Below are 11,037 nucleotides of genomic sequence, written 5' to 3'. Positions count from 1 at the left end.
CGGACCATTCCGGAACTCCTCGTGACGTCCGGGATCTCATCCGGGACTCCGAACAACTTTTGGGTTACTGCATATTCATATCTCTACAACCCTAGCGTCACCGAACCTCAAGTGTGTAGACCCTACGGGTTTGGGAGACATGTAGACATGACCGAGATGGCTCTCCGGTCAATAACCAACAGTGGGATCTGGATACCCATGTTGGCTCCCACATGCTCCTCGATGATCTCATCGGATGAACCACGATGTCGAGGATTCAAGCAACCCTGTATACAATTCCCTTTGTCAATCGGTACGTTACTTGCCCGAGATTCGATCGTCGGTATCCCAATACCTCGTTTAATCTAGTTACTGGCAAGTCACTTTACTCGTACCGTAATGCATGATCATGTGACCAGACACTTGGTCACTTTGAGCTCATTATGATGATGCATTACCGAGTGGGCCCAGAGATACCTCTCCGTCATACGGAGTGACAAATCCCAGTCTTGATCCGTGTCAACCCAACAAACACTTTCGGAGATACCCGTAGTATACCTTTATAGTCACCTAGTTACGTTGTGACGTTTGGTACACCCAAAGCACTCCTACTGTATCCGGGAGTTACACGATCTCATGGTCTAAGGAAAAGATACTTGACATTGGAAAAACTCTAGCAAATGAACTATACGATCTTGTGCTATGTTTAGGATTGGGTCTTGTCCATCACATCATTCTCCTAATGATGTGATCTCGTTATCAATGACATCCAATGTCCATAGTCAGGAAACCATTGAAGGAAATATGCCCTAGAGGCAATAATAAAGTTATTATTTATTTCCTTATTTCATTATAAATGTTTATTATTCATTCTAGAATTGTATTAACCGGAAACATAATACATGTGTGAATACATAGACAAACAAAGTGTCACTAGTATGCCTCTACTTGACTAGCTCGTTAATCAAAGATGGTTATGTTTCCTAACCATGAACAATGAGTTGTTATTTGATTAACGAGGTCACATCATTAGTTGAATGATCTGATTGACATGACCCATTCCATTAGCTTAGCACCCGATCGTTTAGTATGTTGCTATTGCTTTCTTCATGACTTATACATGTTCCTATGACTATGAGATTATGCAACTCCCGTTTGCCGGAGGAACACTTTGGGTGCTACCAAACGTCACAACGTAACTGGGTGATTATAAAGGAGCATTATAGGTGTCTCCAAAGGTAGATGTTGGGTTGGCGTATTTCGAGATTAGGATTTGTCACTCCGATTGTCGGAGAGGTATCTCTGGGCCCTCTCGGTAATGCACATCACATAAGCCTTGCAAGCATTGCAACTAATGAGTTAGTTGTGAGATGATGTATTACGGAATGAGTAAAGAGACTTGCCGGTAACGAGATTGAACTAGGTATTGGATACCGACGATCAAATCTCGGGCAAGTAACATACCGATGACAAAGGGAACAACGTATGTTGTTATGCGGTCTGACCGATAAAGATCTTCGTAGAATATGTAGGAGCCAATATGGGCATCCAGGTCCCGCTATTGGTTATTGACTGGAGACGTGTCTCGGTCATGTCTACATTGTTCTCGAACCCGTAGGGTCCGCACGCTTAACGTTACGATGACAGTTATTATGAGTTTATGCATTTTGATGTACCAAAGGTTGTTCGGAGTCCCGGATGTGATCACGGACATGACGAGGAGTCTCGAAATGGTCGAGACGTAAAGATTGATATATTGGAAGCCTATGTTTGGACATCGGAAGTGTTCCGGGTGAAATCGGGATTTTACCGGAGTACCGGGAGGTTACCGGAACCCCCCGGGAGCCATATGGGCCTTAATGGGCTTTAGTGGAAAGGAGAAAGGGGCAGCCCAAGGTGGCTGCGCACCTCCCCCCTCCCCTAGTCCTATTAGGACTAGGAGAAGGTGGCCGGCCCCCCTCTCTCTCTTTCCCTCTCGGGGAATCCTAGTTGGAATAGGATTGGGGGGGATCCTACTCCCAGAGGGAGTAGGACTCTCCTGCGCCCTCCTCCTTGGCCGGCCAGCCCTCCCCCTTGGATCCTTTATATACGGAGGCAGGGGACACCTCTAGACACACAAGTTGATCCACGTGATCTATTCCTTAGCCGTGTGCGGTGCCCCCTGCCACCATATTCCTCGATAATACTGTAGCGGAGTTTAGGCGAAGCCCTGCTGCTGTAGTACATCAAGATCGTCACCACGCCGTCGTGCTGACGAAACTCTTCCCCGACACTTTGCTGGATCGGAGTCCGGGGATCGTCATCGAGCTGAACGTGTGCTCGAACTCGGAGGTGCCGTAGTTTCGGTGCTTGATCGGTTGGATCGTGAAGACGTACGACTACTTCCTCTACGTCGGTTCAGCGCTTCCGCAGTCGGTCTGCGTTGGATACGTAGACAACACTGTCCCCTCTCGTTGCTATGCATCACCATGATCTTGCGTGTGCGTAGGAAATTTTTTGAAATTACTACGTTCCCCAACAACCATGACTATCTGTTGACCAACGAGCTAGTCAACTAGAGGCTTACTAGGGACATGTTGGTGTCTATGTATTCACACATGTATTACGATTTCCGGATAACACAATTATAGCATGAATAAAAGAAAATTATCATGAACAAGGAAATATAATAATAATCCTTTTATTATTGCCTCTAGAGCATATTTCCAACACCAATAAGGCATGATACCCATGTTTGAACCGCGCATCATGGCAGCAGGTCCTCTTTGCACCTTTTAACTTATTGTAAGAGATAAATCCTTCTTGAACCGGATTTTGAACCAAATATTGAGAGCTTCAAAGTTTTGTGGGGGATAGCTTTCCCTTGAACCGGATTTTAAACCGGAAACCTTCTTTTTAAGCCGGAAATTTCCTGACGGCCTTTAAATTTGCACCAATATGGCAGTTTAGGGTCCTGCATTAGATAACTTTTGCAAGCCGGAGTAATTGCTTTTTCAAAGAAAGTAATATATAATATAAAAATATATTGGATGGATTTCACCTGATATGTCAGGCCAGTTGATACCCATCGCGGAGTTATACGCCAGTACGGATAAAAGAGTCGACCGCGGCATTGCTGATGTAGTCCGGACTGCGGGGGTGGCGGTTTGTGTTCCGGTTCACCAGTGTGATATGCACAAATACCGGCGTAGAACAGCCAGCGTGCGTCGTCCGTAGTAGGGCATCACTTTTATAGTGAGCACTTGTCCTGTATAGAAAGATATAGGCCAGAGTAATCGTTCTCGGAAAAACAATATGTACAAAAAAGAAACAGATGGAAAAGATAGCACCTGGAAATTTAATTGGCCGTGTCACCAGCGAGTAGTAGCATGTTTTTTTGTCTGCACGTACCCCCTGTTTCTCGATTGTCAAATATCACCCTTCACGTGAGCTGTAAAACGGCCGCTAGTGCTTAGTACGTACTAGCACTTAATACTGATCTGGTTTATTATTTTGATGTAATGCGTAACAACTTCCATAGCCGGAGTTAAAAACGGCCGGACCAGCTCCCACTGTGAACCGGCCAAAACACATGTTGTGGCCTGGTGATTGTTAGCACTAGGATTCGACCTTCAGGTCACTGGTTCAACTCCCACGGTCTTCTCTTTTTCTTCCTGTTTATCCTCACGCCATGGATTTGCATGGCATATAGCACTCTGCACTTGCGAGGCACTGCCGCATACAAATCTTTCAGCTATTACTTTGACTTGTTGCTCACTTTGTTCCGCTCCATGCGGTACTAGTACAGATTCGATGTGGTCATGGCCATAGAGTAAGGTGGGCTGAAGACCGCTTGCAAGCGGACGCCGGTTTAGTAGTAGCTGACTTAAAAACTGTTCGCGGAGACGGCTGCGGAAGTTGGCGGCGGCCTGACACACCGGTGAGGGCGGTTCAAAGCAGCATGGCAGGTTATAGTAACAACGAGTCCGCAGAAGTAACGGCAGCAGCCGGCTATTTTAACGCAGGCCGCGGACGGAGCAGAGTTGGGGACGCGGCCGGCGGTTCTCATTACAGTGAGTACTCGGCGCAGCAGCAATGGGTGATGCACGTCTGCCATAGTCGATCTTGATCCACTCACGGAGGTGTTGGTGGAGCCCTGGACGGTTCAACGCCATAAAGGTGACTTGCCCTGCAGTAACTTGAACCGGCTGGAATGAGGCGCCGTGGAAATATCCAGGGATGGCAAGTCAATCGTGACTCTCAGGCTTGTCCGGCAACTTGAACCGAAAATGAGGCGAGGCCCGGTGGCGACTTGAACCGGAGACAAGACGGAGGCAGCACAAGGGTGCGGTCATGGCTAATGAACCGGCCCGCGAGGATGGCAGAAGCTCGTAGCAGTGGTGAATCGGCGCGCGGGGTGCAGCAGTAGCAAATCGGCGCGATGGATGCCGGGGCCTAAGCGTCCGCGTGCAGGTAAGACCTTGCCGGAGGCGGTAGGAGCAGCTGCAACGAGTCAGCTCAACAGAGTTGAAGTCGGCGGGTCAACGACCTCGGCGGTTTGGAAACAGGCAGAGGCGGCGGCGGTTCAGTGGAATAAAGGTCCAGTGTTGACGAACCGGCGAGGAACGTCCGGCAATCGAACAGCAGTGGGTGAGTCAGCTGGGGCGATTTGAGGCCGGTGGTGGTGGTGGCTTCGGCGTGGTTCTATCGAGCTGATGTGTAGCTTGCTTTTGTTGTTTGGCTTTGGTTGATGCCTTTATGTGATGACACGGAAAACACCCCAGTAGTAGTCAGGCGTGCACTACTGCAATTTTTCTTCTCGGGAGTAGTAGCGACCATGGACGCAGGAATTGCAACTTGCGGTGAACAGATTGGTCCGGGGCAGTTTTTGCACGGCGGCGAGCTGGCCGGGCGACTTACGGTCGGGCTGACCCGCGGTAAAGAGAGAAACAGGCGGGTCAACGAGGTGAGGAGATACCGCGGCCGGCTCGGAGCGGGGAATCCGGATCATAATCTTCTCTTCCTTCAACTGCTAGTAGTAGTTTAGGAAAACCCCAGATGATGGTATTGGCTTTATCCCGTGAAGAAGAAGCTCCACAAAATTAATTAGATCTCGAACGATGAGCTGCAACTAATGCATACTAATTAGCCATGGCACTTTGATTACGTGCAGCCGGATGATATTGAAACCAGAACGGATTTGACCAAGCTATCTGGATTCAGATGATGAAACTTTTTCCATTAAAAAATTCGGTGACTTGACAGCTTGCTGGATCGCCGTCAGCCTCGGCGGATCGTACACAGCTGCAGCGGACGCGCATAGACACAGCAATTCGGACTTTTCTTGAACTCAAGCCCCAATCTTGTAATTTAGAGTTGATGTAGGTCTTCTGCGCCTGCTTCTTTCTCGTCTGACCGATCATGAGCTTCTCGATCCCTGAGATCCCTCCAAGAACTCAACACCACCGTGCGCGAGCCCCACGGTGGGCGCCAACTGTCGTGGTTTTGTCACGGCAGATGTCCTAGGGTGAGGACTTAGTCGTGAGGCCAACGCATCTATGTGGTAGCTTGAGAGGGGTTGAGCGGAATCGAGAGACGCAACACAACACAGGGATTTAGACAGCTTCGGGCCCCGGGAAACATCATCCGGTAATAGCCCTACATGCTGTTTGAAGCTAGGTCTCATTATCATCACGAGGGAGACGCCGTAAACCGGCTCTTTGTGTCTAGCCCTAGAGATTGTTTCTTCTTGCTTGTAGCTTCTCCCTCTTTGGGGAGCCCTGCCCCTCCTTATATATGTTGAAGGGGCGGTTTACATGACTAGTCCTAGTTGAATTAGGATTACTCTATTACAAGTGGAGTCCTAGTCTTGCTTCCTTTGTATGAGAATAGTCCTTACGCTTTCCTCATAAACTAGCCCACCATTAAACGTGAACCGGCCTTCTGGGCCTTGGGCCTCGTCATCCATCTAACCCGCCCGCCGGGTTACTAATGAACCGCCAAGACTGGGCGGGTAGCCCGTGAACCGCCAAGCTCCAGGCGGGTTACCAGTGAGACGTCCAGTCCGACCGGGTTATACTTCTGGTCGGTTTACGCCACGGGGTATATCCCCGACACACTTGTAAGTGAAAATGAAACACCGCACGCATTCCCGCTTGAGTGGCGTGCCGGACCAACCGTGTGGGGGTGCGACACGAACACGGCAGGCTTTTCCTTTTGAACTCGTAACTTGTAAAATTTGGTTCTGCTCCATGGCGTGATCGATAGATAGAAAATAACGATTTTTCCTAGAGTAATGAGAAGTTTGCTTCTGGCGCCGTTCATGCATGGAGTACGTACAAAAATTATGAAGTTGATGCGAAAGTTAAGATAATTTGTGCGTAGACGTGGGTGATTATGTCGATGGTGTCTTGCTGCGCCAGGCGCTGCGCGGCGAGCGCGACCTCGAGGTGGACATTCTCCGGCGCGACGGCGGGCAGTCGCAGGGCCACCAGTGTGTCGAAGAGGTTGTTACCATAGTGGCCGTTGAGGGTGGCGGGCATCGCAGAGCCTGGGCGCGTCGGCTGGAGGCTTACGTCAAAGCCGTCCGCAAGCTTCTTGACGACAGTGAACTTGTCGAGGAAACTGACGAGGACCTCGTCGAACAAGGAGACGAAGCTGTCGTCCAAGCGGCCCCTCGCCCTGGCGGCCTCAAGCAATACTACCTGCCGGGCCGCAGGCCGGCGTCGTGGACATCGCGCTCATCGCCTCCATGGGTCTAGCGTAGCTTCTAGTCAACTGATCTTGCGATTCAAGTGATCACTCAGCCCTTGGTTAGCGTGCGTAGGTGCGTAGGATTTCGTACTACTCATCGGCCCTCTACTGCACCTGCCTTTGGCTGTATGATAGGTGGGCCAGCCACCCCCTGGGGCCACATGTCATTCACCTCCTGACCCGTCTCTCACACGTACCCTGCTAGTGTATATATAGTGGTTTTATTTTTCTCTCCATATCAACCATTTTATATTGCGTATGTGTCATTCAAGAGTGAAATGATGGTTGCTTCTTCCGACTAACTTACTGTGTGATTTGACTGCTCCTTAGTGGCCCCTACACGTACTCCCCCTACGTGTATGCAACAGTCACACGTACACATGGACGCAAAAACGCGCGCGATGCCCTAATGCATGCATGTCCGAGCACACGACGGAACACACACGGTCACGCTCAAGTGCTCAACCTACACGTGCATGCACACACATACTCAGTCAGGGTGAGCTAGTGACCGTATGAACACCGGAAAATATATATATTGAGCGCAATGAGCGTATTATGAAGTCCACTAACCGTATTTTTACAAATATACAGTGACAGACAGTGTATTTATCTCGTTTGAAATTAAGCCATGTTAACCAGAGAGGAGGCAGCATGGACTAGCATTACTTTGTTGTGTCCCGTCAACTTGTCGAACGAGGAGAAGGTTGCAGGACGGGAGAAGCTTGCGCGCGGTGGCTCGCAGGACAAGGAGAAACTTTTGACTAATGCAAGCTCTCCCTCGCTCAGGCGGTGGACGTGCAACAGTTAATTCGGTGTCAGATTGCCAGAAGCATACTACACTATACTACTAGGAACCGGATGGAGGAGCGTCTGCACTCTTATTATAATTTTAAAATGTGATAAAGCAATCTTCAACACATTTGGTTCTCTTTGAGGGTTATCGCATGTGATAATGGAAGTTGATTGCATGGAACACTCGCCACAGTTCTCGCTTAATTCTGGCTCATATCCTGTTACAAATAGTAGCGCTCAGTAATATTTCCTCTTTTTTGTTATTCAGCATGTAAACAGGTCAGCAAACCTTGCGGCGCATCTTCATGCGAACCATGCTTGCTGCACTTTGAATGTGGCCGAGAGCTGGCTTGATGAAACACCTCGCTTCCTACTTCTTTTTTTGGCTTCCTAGTGACCAGTGTCTTGGCTGATCGTCCTAAGAATACTTATATATGAATAAAGCTCTATCATTTACCCGCGAAAAAGATTAAGCCATATTAACCAGAAAGGAGGGAGAATGGACTAGCACTACTTTTTGGTGTGTCCCGTCAACTCGCAGAACAAGGAGAAGCTTGCAGTACAAGGTGAAGCTCGCTTACACCTTTTTGAAAGTGCGTTATATCGACTAGAGGGGGGGTGAATAGGTGATTTTTATGAAATTCTTCACTGAGGAATTTGCTAGTGAGGAAATTCCTTAGCGAAGAACTACTAGCAGCGGAATAAGTACTCAGAAGTAAACATAGCAGAATACATGCATGGTCATCATGATGAAATGAAGACAAACACAGAGTACAGAAAGCGTAAACACAGGATAGCACAAGATGAAGACAAAACAGACTGAAGAACTTGAACTGAGGAAATTGAGAAAGACTTCAGTCAAAGTCTTCAGACACAGATATGAACAAACACACAACACATAAATGAGGAAATGAAAGTGTTGAGGAAATAGAACCAGTTGGCTTGGTGAAGACAATGATTTGGTAGACCAGTTCCAACTGCTGTCTTAGTTGTACATCTGGTTGGAGCGGCTAGGTATTTAAACCTGAGGACACACAGTCCCGGACACACAGTCCTCACCGTATTCTCCTTGAGCTAAGGACACACAGTCCTCGCCCAATCACTCGTGGTAAGTCTTCAGGTGACTTCCGAACCTTCACAAACTCGGTCACTCGGCGATCCACAATTCCTCTTGGATGCTCTAGACCATGACGCCTAACCGTCTAGAAGAAGCACAGTCTTCAAAGGTAACAAGCGTCGGATCCATGCAGGATCAATTTCTTCAATGATGCTCAATCACTTTGGGTTTGTAGGTGTTTGGGTTTGTGTTTGGATTTTCCTCACTTGATGATTTTCGCTCAAAGTCCTCGGAGGATGGGATGCTCTCAATTGACAAGTGTCAGTTTCTAGCGGAGCAGCCAACCAGCTAGTGGTTGTAGGGGGCGGCTATTTATAGCCTAGGGAGCAGCCCGACATGATAAGACATAAATGCCCTTCAATGATATGACCGTTGGATGGATAAGATATTTTGGAACAGCTGGCGCGTAGCACAGCAACGGTTGGAAATTTGAGGTACAAATTCCTCAAGGCTATCATGTTCCTCACTGTGTAGGCAATCCGCACTGGCGAATTCCTAACTCCTCAGTCGAACAAATTCCTCAGTGACCAGAAGAACTGCGTCTCTGTCACTGAAGAAATTGACTGAACTATATGAGATTTCCAATGGCTTCACTCGAAGGGATTGGTAGGTGTAGGATTTTGAGTTGAGCATCTCATGGAAATTTTTCCTTAGTATTTCCTCGACCCCCTTTAACAGTACGGTGTTTCCTATGACTCAAGAAAGAGAAAATGAAACTACGAAAAAAAAAGTCTTCACGCTTCATGTTCCTCGAATGAATACCAAGTCTTCAGGGTTACACCAATTTCTTCACTTTCAAAGTCTTCAGAAAGTCTTCAGTCGAAGAACTTCATTTTTAGGGGTCGACTTTCTCTGTAAATATCAAACTCCTCATAGACTTATAGACCTGTGTACACTCATAAACACATTAGATCCTTAACCTATAAGTCTTCAATACACCAAAATCACTAAGGGGCACTAGATGCACTTACAATCTCCCCCTTTTTGGTGATTGATGACAATATAGGTTAAGTTTTCAATGGGGATAAACATATGAAGTGTAAATACTGATATTGAGGAATTTGATTGCAAGATATAGAACAACTCCCCCTGAAGATGTGCATAGTGAGGAATTTGCTTTTGAAGCAATGCACACTTGAACAGTTGAATCATGGAGATCTCCCCCTATATCTTGTAATTCATACACGCATTTGATATATAATATGAAGAATTTGAAATGCATGATGAAAAATGGTGACTGACGAATTTCAGCATGCGTGCAATAATATTAACGAGGAATAAGCATGCAGAATAACGTAGCAGAAGTATCAGACCACCATCGGATTTAAGTTTACAACTCGATCCAATAAAAGTTTCGGAAGAACGAGAGTTGTAACTTAGCAAAAAAACGCCCATATAGTAGACCCGCTTGAAGACTAACTCAGATTTCTCCCCCTTTGTCATCGAATGACCAAAAGGATCGAAACTGAGGACTAACGCCCCTGAAGATAATCAAGTTGATGAAGGAGTGCCAGCGTTGTTGGGGTCGTTTGTCGTAGTAGAGCCTGCCGCAGTGTCGTCCAAGTCTTCATGTTCATCAGTGTCACGCGATGAAGAATAGGAGCTAGCCACCAAAGAAGGAACCTTAACCTTATTGTATTTCTTCAGAGGAGGTGCAGACCAGTCAAACTCTTCTTTGAGACCCATTTTCTTCAGATCTTCAGTGCTGTAAACTTGAGACAGAACAGCCCAGGTGCGGTTGAGGGTTTCATGGAGGTAGTAGTGGTTTTTCTTCACTGCATTGTGTGTTGAAGTCATGTTGTGAAGAATTGAACCAAACTGACGCTTGACCCATTTGTGATTTCGATCAACCTTCTGATGAAGACTGAGGAGTAACTCATGATCAGTCATCACCCTGGGTGCTGTGGCTTGAGGATTTTGCTTGGCATTGTTATTGGCGGCAGAGTCATGTGTGGCAGAGTCATCATTGGTGGAATAGGATGCAGCCTTGCGAAATTGACCATCCAATGGACGAATGCCTTCATCTATCACAGCAGTTGCCTTGCCCTTTTCTTCAGCTAAGGAAAATGTCCTTTTGAGGACTTCAATTGGAGGCAAGTAGCTGCAGTGGTTCAGAGTGTCAGCTTTGTAGTTGAGTGAAGACCTTGTCCTAAGGAATCTCATAATCCATGGCACATAAGGTTTTAGCTCAAATGGTGACATAGCAATATTGGCCAGAGTCCTCATTAAGAAATCATGGAAGTTGACGGGAACGCCATGAATGATGTTGAAAAGCATATTCTTCATGATGCCAACGACTTCTTCATCATTTGAGTCGTGGCCTTTGATAGGACTCATTGTCTTCGATAGAATGCGATAGACAGTCCGAGGCACATACAACAATTCCTTGACGAGGAAATTGGTTCGAGGGGCCT

The sequence above is a fragment of the Triticum urartu genome, chromosome 1 (assembly GCF_003073215.2).
Source record: "Triticum urartu cultivar G1812 chromosome 1, Tu2.1, whole genome shotgun sequence".
In the NCBI taxonomy this organism is placed as follows: Eukaryota; Viridiplantae; Streptophyta; class Magnoliopsida; order Poales; family Poaceae; genus Triticum; species Triticum urartu.
The sequence above is the reverse complement of the archived record's forward strand: the minus strand, read 5'-3'. Positions refer to the sequence as shown.